Source organism: Amblyomma maculatum, chromosome 1 (genome assembly GCF_055883805.1).
Source record: "Amblyomma maculatum isolate TAMU_Amacu chromosome 1, ASM5588380v1, whole genome shotgun sequence".
Classification (NCBI taxonomy): Eukaryota; Metazoa; Arthropoda; class Arachnida; order Ixodida; family Ixodidae; genus Amblyomma; species Amblyomma maculatum.
In genome coordinates this window covers 72,029,262-72,043,356 of record NC_139344.1, presented here as the reverse complement: position 1 = coordinate 72,043,356, position 14,095 = coordinate 72,029,262, and the positions used below count along the sequence as shown (strand labels likewise).

The window sequence follows — 14,095 nt, the reverse complement described above, 5'->3', positions numbered from 1 at the left end:
ACCTCCTTAAGGAATCCCCATTAGGGCTGCTCACGAGCCTGCCCAGTAGGTGCGAGTAAGGCAAATGAGGACTGAGACGCCTAATGAGCACTGCTACAAGACAAATGTGGTTTGCCGATTTGAAAAAAAAAAAAACAGGAAACAAGTTGATGCACAAACAAGTGAACAAAGCTCACACCACCAAACTCAAGAGAAGGAACAAGTTGTCACGCCGCATGGGCTCCCATTGAGAGCGCCGCACAAATGTTGCAAATATTCTATGTATTAATTGTACCTTACTCCTCGCACAATGCAGGACTTGAAGGACATACGCAAGCTTTGTAAACAAAAATATGTTACAGACCTGTGCCCTAGCAAACACGGAAAGTTCCCTACCCATCCAAGCCTGCATTTTTCGCCGCATGAGTACGGTTTGTGAATCCCAGTAGGCTGCGCTGCTGCGAACCTGATGCAGCGGAACCCTTAGGTAATGAAGAGGACTATAGTCCCAGCATATGCTTCCAAACAGGCTTGGCCTAGTGCCCCAATGACTCAAACAAAAGCCTTTGGATATTTCTAAACTAAGAGCCGCGCCTGATACATCGCGAAACTGTTAAGTCGAGAGTGAAGTCATCGAGGGTGAAGTATGTGCCGACTGTTCCTCCCTATCTGAATAGACACCATACTGTGGTCTCTGAAGAAGATGGGTCGCACCCAGTAACACAACACATTTGCTAAACTGTCTACAGAAACGTAAATTCTGTCAACCCGAGCATTAGAGCAAAGCTGAAAATGAGTGAAATGAATGCTGTTGTCTTTTCTCTGTCCTTCATATATAAGATTATATTCACAAGCCACATCGTTAAGTAATGCAGCACTAGGGTCATATCTCTTACATAACACTGATCCGTCCTCATCCCTACCATCACAATTAAATTCTCTTAACAATATAATTTTGCGATCTGTGCACAAATGGTTAACTAATGACAGAAAGAAAACCTTTCTATCTGGCACCTTTGCGGGGCGTAAACAAAAATTATTTATCTTAGAAAAACCAAACAGCGCACTCCTGACACACGGACAAAGGAACAGGCTACAACACAGCTCTGTGTTGTAGCCTCTTCCTTTGTCTGTGTGTCAGGAGAGCACAGTTTTGTTTTCCTAAGATGATCTACCAACTAGCCTGTTCTTATACCCCTACAAATAATTCGCCACTGCACACTTGAAATTGTGAGGTCATAGCATATAAGTCGCCCCTCGTGATCTATGAAATAAGACATGGCTGTCATCTCTAGCGTTTTGGCCAGGAATAGCATACACCCTCCGGATAAGCCTCTAGCGTGGCTAACAATAATGTAATATTCTGGCAAAATGGCTCGAGAGAAGCTTTTGTCTCTTCATCGGAGGACAACTTTGTTTCTTGGATTAGTGCTACAGACACACTCCATTTCTTTAAAAGATGCCTTAATTGCTGCTGCCTCCGACGATTACGGATACCCCTAACGTTAAGGTTAGCGACTTGATATGCTGCGACGCTAGCCATTTTTGGTACCAGTCCTATTAAACACCATCCCCTAGAATGGGATGGTCCGCCTGCAAACTGGTGTCCTTTCGGGCTGACATCGCCCTCCTCTTTAAAGTTATCCTTCCCGTGGCCTCTACACAGCGTGCCTTCTGGCCAGCACCATCGATACACATTTCATCATCTGCGGGAAACTTCAAAGGGGCTGTGCTATTCATGTCCTTATATGAGACACCCAAGGCTTCGGCCCACGAACCTGAATGGAGCACATCGTTCGTTGTCATACTGACAGCCGACAGAGAACCGGACACGCCAGAGGTCGACGCCACACACGGCTCACGTTACCCTCTAAAGACAAAGGAAGGTATTGGAGCATCCGCTGGCAGTATCGTCTCCACTGGCTCCACAGGAGGTATATCCAGACGCGGACCTTCATTGACAGGTGGTTCCTGTGCAGCAAGCACAACACTCTGAGTAGCACTCACAGGCAGGGCCGGGTCCGACGGTATTGGCTCTGAAGACGCTGATCTTAGATGGCCAGTCACTTCAGGCTCTTCTATGTTGATATGAGGTGCAGAAGGCTTCTGGTCCCCATCAATTTGTGGTTCACAACTTAGCTCACCGGTCACATCGACAACCTCTGACACATCCATGATATGTTCTGACGCCACGCCATCTTCTCGTGACCACTGGCCTTGACGCAGCCTATCAGCATAACTCCAGACATAGTTCTCCACAGTATGGCCACAGCGCCGGCGTTGGGTGCATGGAGGCGTCCGGCACTGGCGCCGTTCATGTTAAATCCGGCTGCATTGAAGACACTGTGGAGGTCTCCATGGCATAAGAACTAATGCCTGCACCCTATAAACCTTAAAAGTGTGAGGAATTGTGCTTGCTGATACTCCGTTCTTGAGCGTGAGGTAGATTTCACGGTTCGCCGTTTCCATATGATCCATCCATGGGCACCGCCACTTTTCACGCTCCCTAGATTAAATCATTCCATAAGGCTCCAAAGCTTCCACAATCCTCCAGTGCTTCATATAGTAGGGAAGCCAAAGGAGTTTAACTTTAACATTCTTTGTATCCGGGTCGAACACCATGCAAGTCATTTCAAAGGGAACTCTGCTTTGCTAACTAGCTTTTGCTTGGAAGAACTACACTCGCAGGTAACACATGTGGCGCATTTGGTATTACCAATGCACAAAATTTTCCGGAAGCCCAAAATCTGTGCGAATGTGTCTCGAAAGTCAGGGGCCCGGTACCGACGACCGTTAAGGTCAGCATGCAGGAAAACGGTATTAAGGACAACATTACCGATGGGCAGGCGTGGGACAACTTTGTAAGAGTCTGTAGCAAGCTGAGAAGTCGAAAGACCTCGGCCAACGGTCGGTGCGCTGTTTTCAGCAAGGAACATTTTAATTCACAGCCGCCCAGAACGGCTTCTAAATGTACATAATTACATTGCTAAATGTACAGCCTTTATCAAAAGTTTACAACCCAGGTGGTCTAGTCTGAGCGATCTATGTGGCTCGTAATGCATTCCCAGGTTTCCGTACTTGCTCAAGGCAAGAAGATTTTTCGTCCTACCCTCTCCAATGGCTAGTGCGTCTTCCTTGTCAGCGCTAGTCGACCAAGGATGATGGGAAGATGAACGTGTGGAGTGGCCGCCCGCTGGAAATTTCCCATAACACCGAATACAACAGCGGCCGTACGAATGAACTTTCGCTCCGGTAATTGCTAAGTAGGATAAGACGCGAACCTTGAACGCTGGAACCCATTGATATTGGCAAGCTTCCCAGCCGCATTGCGACATCTTGCAGGCATTGGCTCTAAGCTTTGGACATAAATTTATCATCCAGCACAATCACAGCTATTTGCCTTTACGTAACACGGACTCCATGATAAGGGCTGAAAAAGTGTGGGGCGGAGTTTATGCACAAGCCGTCATTCGTTCACACATTCGTTCACTTTGCCATTCACTCACTAATTGATTGATTGATTCATTCATCCGCTCATTCATTTACTCACGCAGTCTGCCAGTGAGTCATTTAGTCACTTATTCACTCACTAAGACACTACTCACTCAGTTATTCACTGACTCAATTACCACCTTCTAAGTCATTCACTCATCCACTCATTCAATATTTTACTCATTCATTCGTTCACTTATTCGCATTAACTCACTCGCTAAGTGAGTACTTCACTCATCCACTCATTCTTCCATTCAATAATTTGCATATTTATTGATATTCTTATATTCCCTCTGTCACTCAATCATTCGCTCACTAATTCCATTAGTCACTCATCCTCTGTCATTGATTCCCTCAGCTACTCTGTCATATATATTCAATCATTCACTCACCCACCTACATTATCCACTCTATTTATTTCTCACTATTCACCACCCACGTAGCAATACCCTTTCCTTTACCACACTTCTTCACTTTTCATTTGTTCCCTCATTTACCCAGTAATGTATTCACTACTACGATTGTTCACTAAAACACTTACTTCCTCTAGCATTCTCTGATTTTACAACTCAATCATTCACTCATTCATTCGGCGGTCCCTCATTTGGTCACAGTCATTAATTAGTGACGCACTTAATCACTGCTAACTCAGTCATTAAGTCTAATTTATTACTCACTAATTCTCTGCCCACTCGCTGATTCTCTCATCACTCATTCCTTCATCATTCACCATCTAATGCGCTCAAACATCAAACCCAGGGTATAAGTGATAGGCGGGTGGAGTCGAACGGCATAAGCGGGCTAAAGACTGAGTACCGAGAGAGGCAAGCGTCAGCAAACTAGTGTTCTCATGAGAACTACGACATTGTCAGGATCAAGAGTGGGAAAGCGAATGCGAAGGCGGTGCAAACAAGGCCTAATGAAGCTACCTCGCTCAACTCTTAAAGCCGAAGCTTGAGCTTTGTAGCATATTAGTTTTGTTTCGTTGGTACGGATTGAATTGACTATTGTGAGCATGTGTACTTTGGATTGGATGTAGCGTGTCACATGACTTTTATATACCCTTAGACTATTTCGCGACCTCCAGAGAAACCAATTTGATGGGGCTGTTAAGGGAGGATGTGGTCAACCATTTTCAGTGCTATAAGCGCAGGCTAGTGCCCAATATGGCAGCGCCGTTGACCCCTTTGTGAATAAACGGCTTCAGCGCCGTTGACCCCATTGTGAATAAACGGCTTCGGTTGGTTTTGCCTTCAGCCTACAAGCCCCGGCTACATTACTGAGGGGCCTGTACCGCGCACCACGCAAGAATGATTTTTATGGTTTTAAGAATTGACGTTAATTGTGACAAACATCCATGTTCGGAATGAGAGGTTTTATGCCCCTGTGAAATTTATCTCTAAATAAAAAAGCAGGTTGGCAGTGATAAATGTACTTTGCCACGACATGGCGGCAAGAAACAACGTGGGAGCCTCCCAAAAATGTAAATGTGCTCGACATGGACTACAATGCCAATTACGATTAGGGCTCGTCCAATACCTAGCATACAAATTCACAGCCCAATAACCGAGTTTTCCGCTTCAGAAATCCAGCTATCCATCTTGCGTTTTCCCACGGGGATTCAAAGGCTTCCCGTTTCTCCCTCTCGTACTTTTATTTCTGCTCCAGCTATTGGTTTCCTCGCTTTACGAGGGTGATGAGCGTGTTGCACTGCCACTGCAACTAGGCGGCCGTTCGTCACTCAAAGAACCAGTCAAAATTGAACTGAGGTGCTTGTCGTATGGCAGCTAGAAGTTTTTCGTAAACATCTGCATAGTCAAATCCCAGCCAAAGGCAATATTCCTCCAAGATTTCGAGCATATGCGCCCCATTTGTGAGGAGAAGAATAGCACGTGAGAACCTTGGGGCTATAACTTAGGCGGAAGCTTATCCATAACCACCATCTTGCAACAGTTGTAGACTATGTCTTCATCCGTAGTGTAGGGTGGTCCGGGCTCAGCACCATCAAATGAATGGGTTGTGGTCACATTTGAGCAGCTGCATAAAAATGTTGAGCAGCCGCATCTCGTCTATATTTCCTTCCCCGTCGACAACGTCAGTGTCTTTCAGAAGACACTTCATACACCACTCCCACTGAATATTGGACAGGCCCACGTATACCTTCACTTCTTTTATGGGCAGCAGCCTCTTCTCCACCTTGGACTTGAGTTGACACAGTAAGAACGGCCGCAGCACCGTATGCAGCCGCTTCATAAGATGATTGTCAGTACAGTCGGTCGCATTGGTGTAAGCATCAAAGTGCTCAGATGAGTTCAAGATCTGGGAAAGAGGAAAGTTCAGCAGGCCCGACAGCTTATGCACATTGTTTTCCAACCTGGTGCCAGTCAGTAGGCGGTTGGCCGTCATGACCGCTCAGACAATCTCAGAAAGCTTGGATTTTAAATTTTTGGTGACATGAGCTTCGTCATTGACCAAGTAGCGCCAGTTGAAATTCTTCAAGACAGCTATTTTGCACGTTACATTTTCATAGGATGTGACGCAAACGTCCTCCTCACTGGGCATCAGCGTGCCTTGGATGAGCGCAGCCCTACCGTTCTGGTCTCCAATGAGGCAGGCAATGTGCAGGGAAGGACACCACCTCCGGAACTCGCTTATTCAGTTGGCCAGATATCAATTTTGAAAAGTGACCGTATGCCGCCCATTGATGCTGCGGTAGTACTTCATGTAACAAAGTCGCGAGATGGTTTGCAGCGTTTTTGCCAGACCCATTTCGTCAGCAAGGAATCCACCGTTACTGCGCTCATGCAGAGAGATCATTCAGTTGAATCCACAGATCTGGTAATCTCAAAATTCACCTCACTTGATGTAAGCCGACGAGGTCTTAAATCGGATTGCTGTTGATTTTTTTTCAGCCGCTATCTGAAAGCAGCTCATCATCTTTCTGTTCTTCGGTCGTGCTACGTGGCAGAACTCTCATCATTGCAAGTGGAGCTTCCTGGTCATAGTTCTCCATCTGCGGCCGACCTGGTTTGATCTTCAGAGGCGAAGTATTTCCTTTCGTCGCGTTGCTGGTGATCATAAAATAAGCGAAAATTTCTGTCCGCTGCAGTAGGTAGTCAAAGTTATTGCCTCTGTCCAGATCCAGCTTGCCATCGTATTCTCCGTCAGCCATCTTTCTTCTGCTTATTCTACTTCTTGGCCTTTTTAATGAGTGAGTGGGTGAGTACTCTTCAATAATCAATGGAGTTGGCCCGAAGGCCTGTTCAAGGGAGAAGGGTAGTAGGGCCAGGGAGGTCACATTTCCATGTCAGGGCCTGCCTCAAGTGCAAACTGCCAAAGAGATAGCTGCGTGGGTCGGGCCCGAGCGTCTCCATTGCTCGGTGTCGTCCGATCACTGAATGTGATGGCATGGCCTAGAAGATGTGTTTTTATATCAGGGTACACGAACCACTTTTCTGTGACCGCGTCCCTTTCTTCATCCGCGAGGATTCCTGTTCTTACTCTCTGGACATTATCGCTCGTCTTCAGCCGTGATAACCGCGATATTTGGGTTTTGCTTTCGCATGTTCTTGCCGTCATTAGTATTCTACAAACGCTTTGATCAACACTTAAATAGGTCTCGTTCGCGCGACAAAAGTAAGCGACACTTTCTGACGAAGTCATTGTAATGTGGAGCCGGGGATGGATCCCGGAGTAACATAGTCGAAGCTCCAAGACTGAGAAAGGAACCATAAAGACATATTTATTCAAGGAGACGCCTCTATATATAGCACAGTCACGTAACACGCTACAGCCATTCGAAAGCATGCATGCACACAATAGTCAATCCAATCCATACTAGGGAAACTATGTACTACAAGCGTCCTCCCTTTATTGATTTAAAAAAAGAATGAGTTCGGTGCGATTTCTGGATGAATGCAGGTGTTGCGGGCCTTCCCGCCCACTGACATCCTTGGTACATAAGCCTATGCGCTGCGCGCTGTCACGCGCGCTTCCTTTTCCGAATGCGAGCGCTCTCATCGGCACATACCCAGCTTTTGCGTAGTATCTTATAGATCGCGGCGGCGAAGCTTGATAAGCGCGGAGCAAGCAACTAACAGGTGGATTGTCTGCTGGAGCACTACTGCAAATCGGACACGCTGCCTGCGGGCACCGTAGTTTCGACGGCGCGTCGCAGCCCATCGTGAAGTTCCCGGACCGTGCTGGGGAAGTGCCGTCTGTCCCATAGACCTGCAGCGAATGTGCATCCGCAGCCAGCCTCGAGACATAGCCTGTTGCGGTGCCCGCCGTGAGTGGCTGCAGCTTCCGCAACCTGTCTTTGTGAAGCACTACGTACTGTTAGCGCGAGGCTTTTCTTCGTGCAAATTTATTTGCCTTGTAGCTGAAGTTGAGTGCACTCCTTTCCAAATTTATCTACGATGATTATCTACCACTTCCTACTGGATTTTGTTCACGGAATAGACTGGTATGTTATCCTCAATGCTCGTGGCGCTTTACTGGTTGGATGATATTACTCACGAAGCCAACTCTAAATAGCGTGAGCTTCATTTTTCGCCCAACGCGTTTTCTTTTTAAGCTTTGGTTCGCGCCGCGAGTGCCGCTACTAATTCTCACGTCTGCAGATACAAGCCTGCAGTGCTAACATAGCATAACCTCAGAAGTCCCTTTTTGCAGTACCTCTACGCAGAGCTCAATGAGCCTAATCCGCTACATGCACTGCAGGGTCGATTGGTGCAGAGTTCGATATTTTGAAATCAACTGCCTAAATTGTAACTTTGATGCCGGAAAAAGCTTCAGCTACATTCGTACCTCATTGAATCGAAGTCCCGGTTTCTATATGCGCTAGATAGCATATGTATAATCTCAAATTGAAGCGCCAGCTACAAAGATCTACGATGAAAATTGCCCTTTGCCCCGAAACGCAGCACGTTGCTACCGTGATGAACTGCTTCAGCTGAATTTGCCAGTACCCATTAGTACCAAGGTAGAGAGGCAGCGTGAGATTTCATCTACAGCTTCTGCATCATCATCTTTTATTTTGCAACACATCGTTGGGGTTCGCCAGACGAAAACACTATTGAGAAACAGCTTGAGAGTGCATGGGGCCTATACTAGGGAACAACGTACAAAGCATCTCTGTGAAATAACAAAAAATAGCCCTTTTTCTTTCAGTGTTCAATCAGAATTACAAGCAAAATAAATGCAGATAACAAACATCACTGACGGGAAAGCTTACAAAGAAAGGTCACTAACCAGCAAATTGTATCATTCACAGCTTATGCATATCAACAGGCAATTGCTATATCCATGATGCCTTACTCCTACGGATCCTTCCTGCAGCATTAGTGGCCTGCGCTGCAATTTGGAGGAAATCGCGGTGTCATTTCAGTTCGAAGCATGAGTTTGTGAAACGCTTCAAGCTAGAATTTCTGCCAGCGGGCTATGACATTAGTTCCGTATCAAAGTCGAGTTTCACGCTAGAACTCAGGGTAACAATGAGAATCTGCGCTACTTCCTTCGCAGTTTTCAAACGCTGCATGACCGTGCTGATCATGCAGTGGCAGAGGCAAGCAAGGCGGCTCGAGTTCTCTCGCAAAGCCACCCGAGGTTGCAGGCGTACTTCCAGCGCCGGCTGTACAACGACTTCGACGAGTTGGTTAGAAAGGCGTCCCGAACCGAGCTGCTATTTATGGCTGTGCTGTTGTACAGGCCACCCACGTCCCACGAGGTCTCGCTGGAAGCATCATGTGTATGACACGCATGAATCCTCAGACCTGCCGTGAAACGAAAAGCCTTACCGTCGAGCCAATCATGCCCATCAGGTGCGCGCCGGCTGCCAGGCAGGCACTGCCCCGACTGCCCGGACAACAGCCGCCCGACTGTGTGGCGCGACTGTTTGCGGACGCTCCGCCCGACTATAGGCCCCCAGAACGGGAGACGGCCGTGTCGAACTTTGAGTGCGCTGCCCGACATTAGGCCTCCAGCGCGGGGGAAGGCTGAGCAACCTTCAAAGAAATTTGAGGTAAGCCCCCTTAATCGCTAATGTGCTCCTCTATGACAAGGGAGGCTATGCTATGACAGGCAGCAAATGATATTGCTCCAACCAAAGCGAAATGAATTTCACTTGATCGGCAAGCAAAGTTTTATCGCAACGGCAGCGCTGTGCGTACGAGGCACAGGCAGGGTCTCGAGCACGGGTGTCGCGAGACCCAACGCATCGGCCAAACACCACCATTTCTGGCCAGCTCGTCAAGTCGGCAAAGGTCGGCGATTTGGGGAGCAACATGCAGTCGCATTCACCTTCTGACACAAGCCAGGCAATGTCCTTTTCAACCCCCCCCCCTCCCCCCATCAACAGCAGTGTGGAGCAGCAAGTGGCCCTGGAGGCCAGCAAGGCGGCGAAAAGAATTTTCGACCTCAAAGAGGCAAAAGCGCTCCGATAAAGAAAAGCGAAGGTGGCATCAGGAGGCAAACAAGGGGCAGAAAAGAGTACAGCACCTGCGCGCAACTCCCTTGCGCGCAAAGAACTATGTATCCAACCTTCGGCGTTTCGACTGCAGAATTTGAGCCAAACAATGCACCTTTTATAGAAAATAGCCGAAACGCTTGCTACTGCTATGTTAGACATGGGTGTCACTGTGACCGTTTTCGGGGAAGATATCGGAGCGAAGTGAGTAAAGAGACGCCTCACACTAGCAAAATTAAATACGATTCTTCACATGAATTTAAATCAGTTTGCGACAGCAGGAAGAACATCTAGGCTCTCAGTGCAGGTCGACGGTAGGAGAGTTGGGTATAGATTCTTATACCTTCCTTTCCTGCCCTGTGAGGCACTTTTTGGGCGAGATTTCATTTCCAAAGCTGGAGTTATATTAAACCTACAGGCAGGACTTTACAGATATATGGTGATGATTCACCACGGCTTCAATTCTTCAGACCTTCACAGCCATCCTTACAACTTTAGGCTGCAGCAGAGCTTTCCCATTATAGCACTAGTGACAATGGCATCACCTTAAAATCATTCAATGGTTCTTCTTCATACAAGGCTCAAATATAAATTGTTCTAAAGCATTTAGAACCTTTCTTCACAGAGTCCTCAAAAGAGCTAAAGTTCTATAACATCGCTTCGACATGGGTGATGTCCAGGTCCATACGCTTCAACCCAAGAACGCTAAGCGCTCACAAATAAGCTCTCTTGGACGGGGCTCTCCAGTAAATGATCGACGCCAGAGCGTTATGACTTTAGGAAAAGTCTGAGGGTATTCCCAATGGCACTGGCCCCAAAGAAAGATTGCACAGCCCGCGTGTGCGCAGACAATCGGAGGCTAAACGCCTCAATCACAAATGAGTCGTACTCTTTACCGTCCATTTATGCAGTCATGTACTCAAAAAAGCTCGGAACAAGTGTTCTAGACACTTTACTACAGCAGAGGCTTCTGAAGATACCTGTTGCTACCCGGGACATCGAGAAGATCGCGTTTTCATGCTGACTAGGCTTGTTCGAATTCGTTCGTCCACCTTTTGGTTTGTCAAATTCTACAGCCGCATTCCAAAGAGGGATGAACATCATCCTTGGTGATGCGAAATTCAATTACGCCATGGCATACATGGCTGGTGCTACGTTTTCTAAAAAAATGTGAAGGAACACTTCTCACACTAATTTGCAGGACACATTGCAGGGGATGCAGAGTGCAGGGCTGACCGTGAACCCAAGGAAGGTTCAGCTGGCAGGCAACCTAATTGGGCTCCTCAGGGCTCATCGTCGAACAAAAAAACTGTGAGGTCAAACGAGTAGAAACTCCAAGCTATCTTGCAGTACCTTTAGCCAACGAACGTGACACGTCTGGAGCGCGTTCTGGGTATGGTGTGCTTCTACTGGCATTTTATCCCAAACTGTGCAGACCTCGCGTGCCCTGTTCACCTGCTGTTCAGACAGGGGTAGTGGCATGGTTCTTGGACTGTCGCGGAAGAATCTTCATTCCTTGCTCTGTCTAATGCTACCTCTCACACTGCGAGCTTGCAGCTTGCAGCTTCCAGATCTCAACAAACCGCATCTAGTACAGGCCCATGCAAGCGAGTATGACATCGGTGCTGTTTTGCTCCAATAACACAGGGGTAGCCTCTACACCTGACATTTGCAAGCCACACTCTTTCGGGCGCCGAAATTAACTGCTCGGTAACTGAGATCCAGACCATGAAAAGGAAATAACAAGAAGAATAAGATTGGGATGGAGCGCATATGGCAAGCACTCGCAGATTATGACTAGCAGCTTACCGGTATCGCTCAAGAGCAAAGTTTATAACAGTTGCATCTTACATGTACTCACCTATGGGGCTGAAACGTGGAGGCTAACCAAGAGAGTTCTACTTAAGTTGAGGACAACCCAGAGGGCTATGGAACGAAAAATGGTAGGGGTAACATTAAGAGATAGAGTGCAGAGTGGGTCAGAGAAATAACTCAAGTTACCGACATTCTAGTAGAAATTAAGAAGAAGAAATGAACATGGGCAGGACATGTAGTGCGAAGAGAGGATAACCGATGGTCGCTGAGGGTAACAAACTGGATTCCAAGGGAAGGAAAGCGTAGCAGGGGGCGGCAGAAAGTTAGGTGGGCGGATGAGATTAAGAAGTTCGCAGGGGTCAAGTGGATGCAGCTAGCACAGAACCGGGTTAAGTGGAGAAATATGGGAGAGGCCTTCGCCCTGCAGTGGGTATAGTCAGGCTGATGATGATAATGAATTGGCGATTGGTTTCGCCCTAAAGAAGTTGGGTTTCCGTTTAGATGGAGCCGAGTTCATTATACAAATCAATCACCTTACTTACTCTCGCTCTCGCATCTGCCTAACAGGCGTCTCACTTGCTGGGGATTAGCACTTAAATCATATAATTGCAGGGTCGAATACCACAAATACACGAACAGCAAGGTAGTAGGCGTCCTGTCGCGAGCTCCTCTACCAGGTGACACGACCAGCGCCACGAGTCCTGGCTGACGAGTACTATGGTGAACTTCTCAGTCGGCAGCAGCTACTGGTGGCTCAGTGGGCAGACGCACATTACCGCCGAATCGTGGAGCACATCAGTCCAGCGGCCGAGGATCAAATCACAGCACAGCCAGGTTATGACTGCTATCTGCTGAGCACAGATGTCAATTTGTCGCGGCAACAAACACTGAGTCACCTTTTCCGGCTGTTGTACAGGGTGATCCACTTCTAGCTATAACATGGTCACTGCTTTCGAAGCAGCATTGCGTCGGATGCAGGCTCTTATCGAAGCAAACCGATATATGCACAGTGGGGCGCGGAGGTGATGCTTCGCATGGCCTGCCGCCTAGCTTTGTGGAAAGGCTGGGCCGGACGCAATGATACTTTGAAAGCAGTGGCCGTGTTATAGCTAGAAGTGGACCACCCTGTACCTGCGAGCCGCAAGCACCATTCATTATTTTCACAAGAGCACATTGGCTGGCAATAGTGACGGCCCAAATACTTATGAAAAGACGCGCCACATTGTCACATGGTCGCATATGCGGAAGGATGTGATGATGCATGTTCGCACTTACACAGCATGCCAGCTTTTTAAGGCCCAAGGTGGGAAATCCACAGGCCTGATGCAGCCCGTGGAGAGTCATTGCTCTTTCCAAATTACTGTGTGACATGATCGGCCGTATCCGAGATCAACAAAAAGTAAGCCTTACCTCCTGGTCGTCACCGCCCATTTTTATAAAGCGAGGGGACTTTTACCCGAAGCGCATGAATCGACTAAAAGCTGGGTTTAGACAAACTTCTCTAATCCTTCTTACGCTTTGGTTTCCCGGCAAGGCTGATCACTGATACGCATTTCGTTGATGCGTGGGCGGCACTAGGCATGCAACACAAGACCGCCTCTACCACCCACAGGCCAACATAACAATGCGTGAATACGAACCTCAGTACAATGCTAATAGCATTTGCAGATCACCACAAAGATTGGGACCTCCGCCTATATGATATAGGTTTCGCCGCGCGGTCCACAGTCAGCCAATCAACAGACTACACATTACACAATTATTCTCCTTTGGGCGCGAACAGCAGTTTCTATGAAGGAACAGGAATGAACCTTTTTTTTAACAAACGTTGAGCGCAGCTCCTCCGCCTCTCGGCTCCAGACCTGAGCGGTGTTAACAAGCCTTCGCTAATGATGTGTCAGAAAAACTTAACTGCTACTCTAAGTACACACAGGACTTCTGCATGCCCTTGAAGAGACGCTGAAAAAGGCAAGAGGGCATATAGACATTGCTATGATTGAGAATTGCCGCCAGTACGAGGGACAGCGCAACCTTCAGTTTGTTGCTGGCGGCCAGTCCTACGGTGGGCACACGTTCTCAGTTAAATGTAAAGCAGAGCGTTTTGCCGGTACTCTTTCAAACCATTTGCAAGCCTCCTACTATAGTTAACAGAACGTATTTTTCCCCTGTCCCATCACCTTTGGTCCTTACATGGAGAGAAGGGGTTGGGGGGGGGGGGGGACGTGCAATCGGCCGAATAAACGTGAACGACCTGAAACCTTGCATATGCATGCTCAGGTAACAACCACTGATGCATGGATGTGCGCAGTTTTCGCCGACCTGGGTGGACCTCCAGACCACGTG

The 14,095-nt window shown here is 47.7% G+C and overlaps 1 pseudogene; it reads right to left on the bottom strand.

The window, feature by feature from the left end:
- Positions 1–5,208: 5,208 nt before the first annotated feature.
- Positions 5,209–6,643, bottom strand: LOC146202778 (SWI/SNF-related matrix-associated actin-dependent regulator of chromatin subfamily A member 5 pseudogene; annotated as a pseudogene).
- Between the last annotated feature and the right edge of the window lie 7,452 nt (positions 6,644–14,095).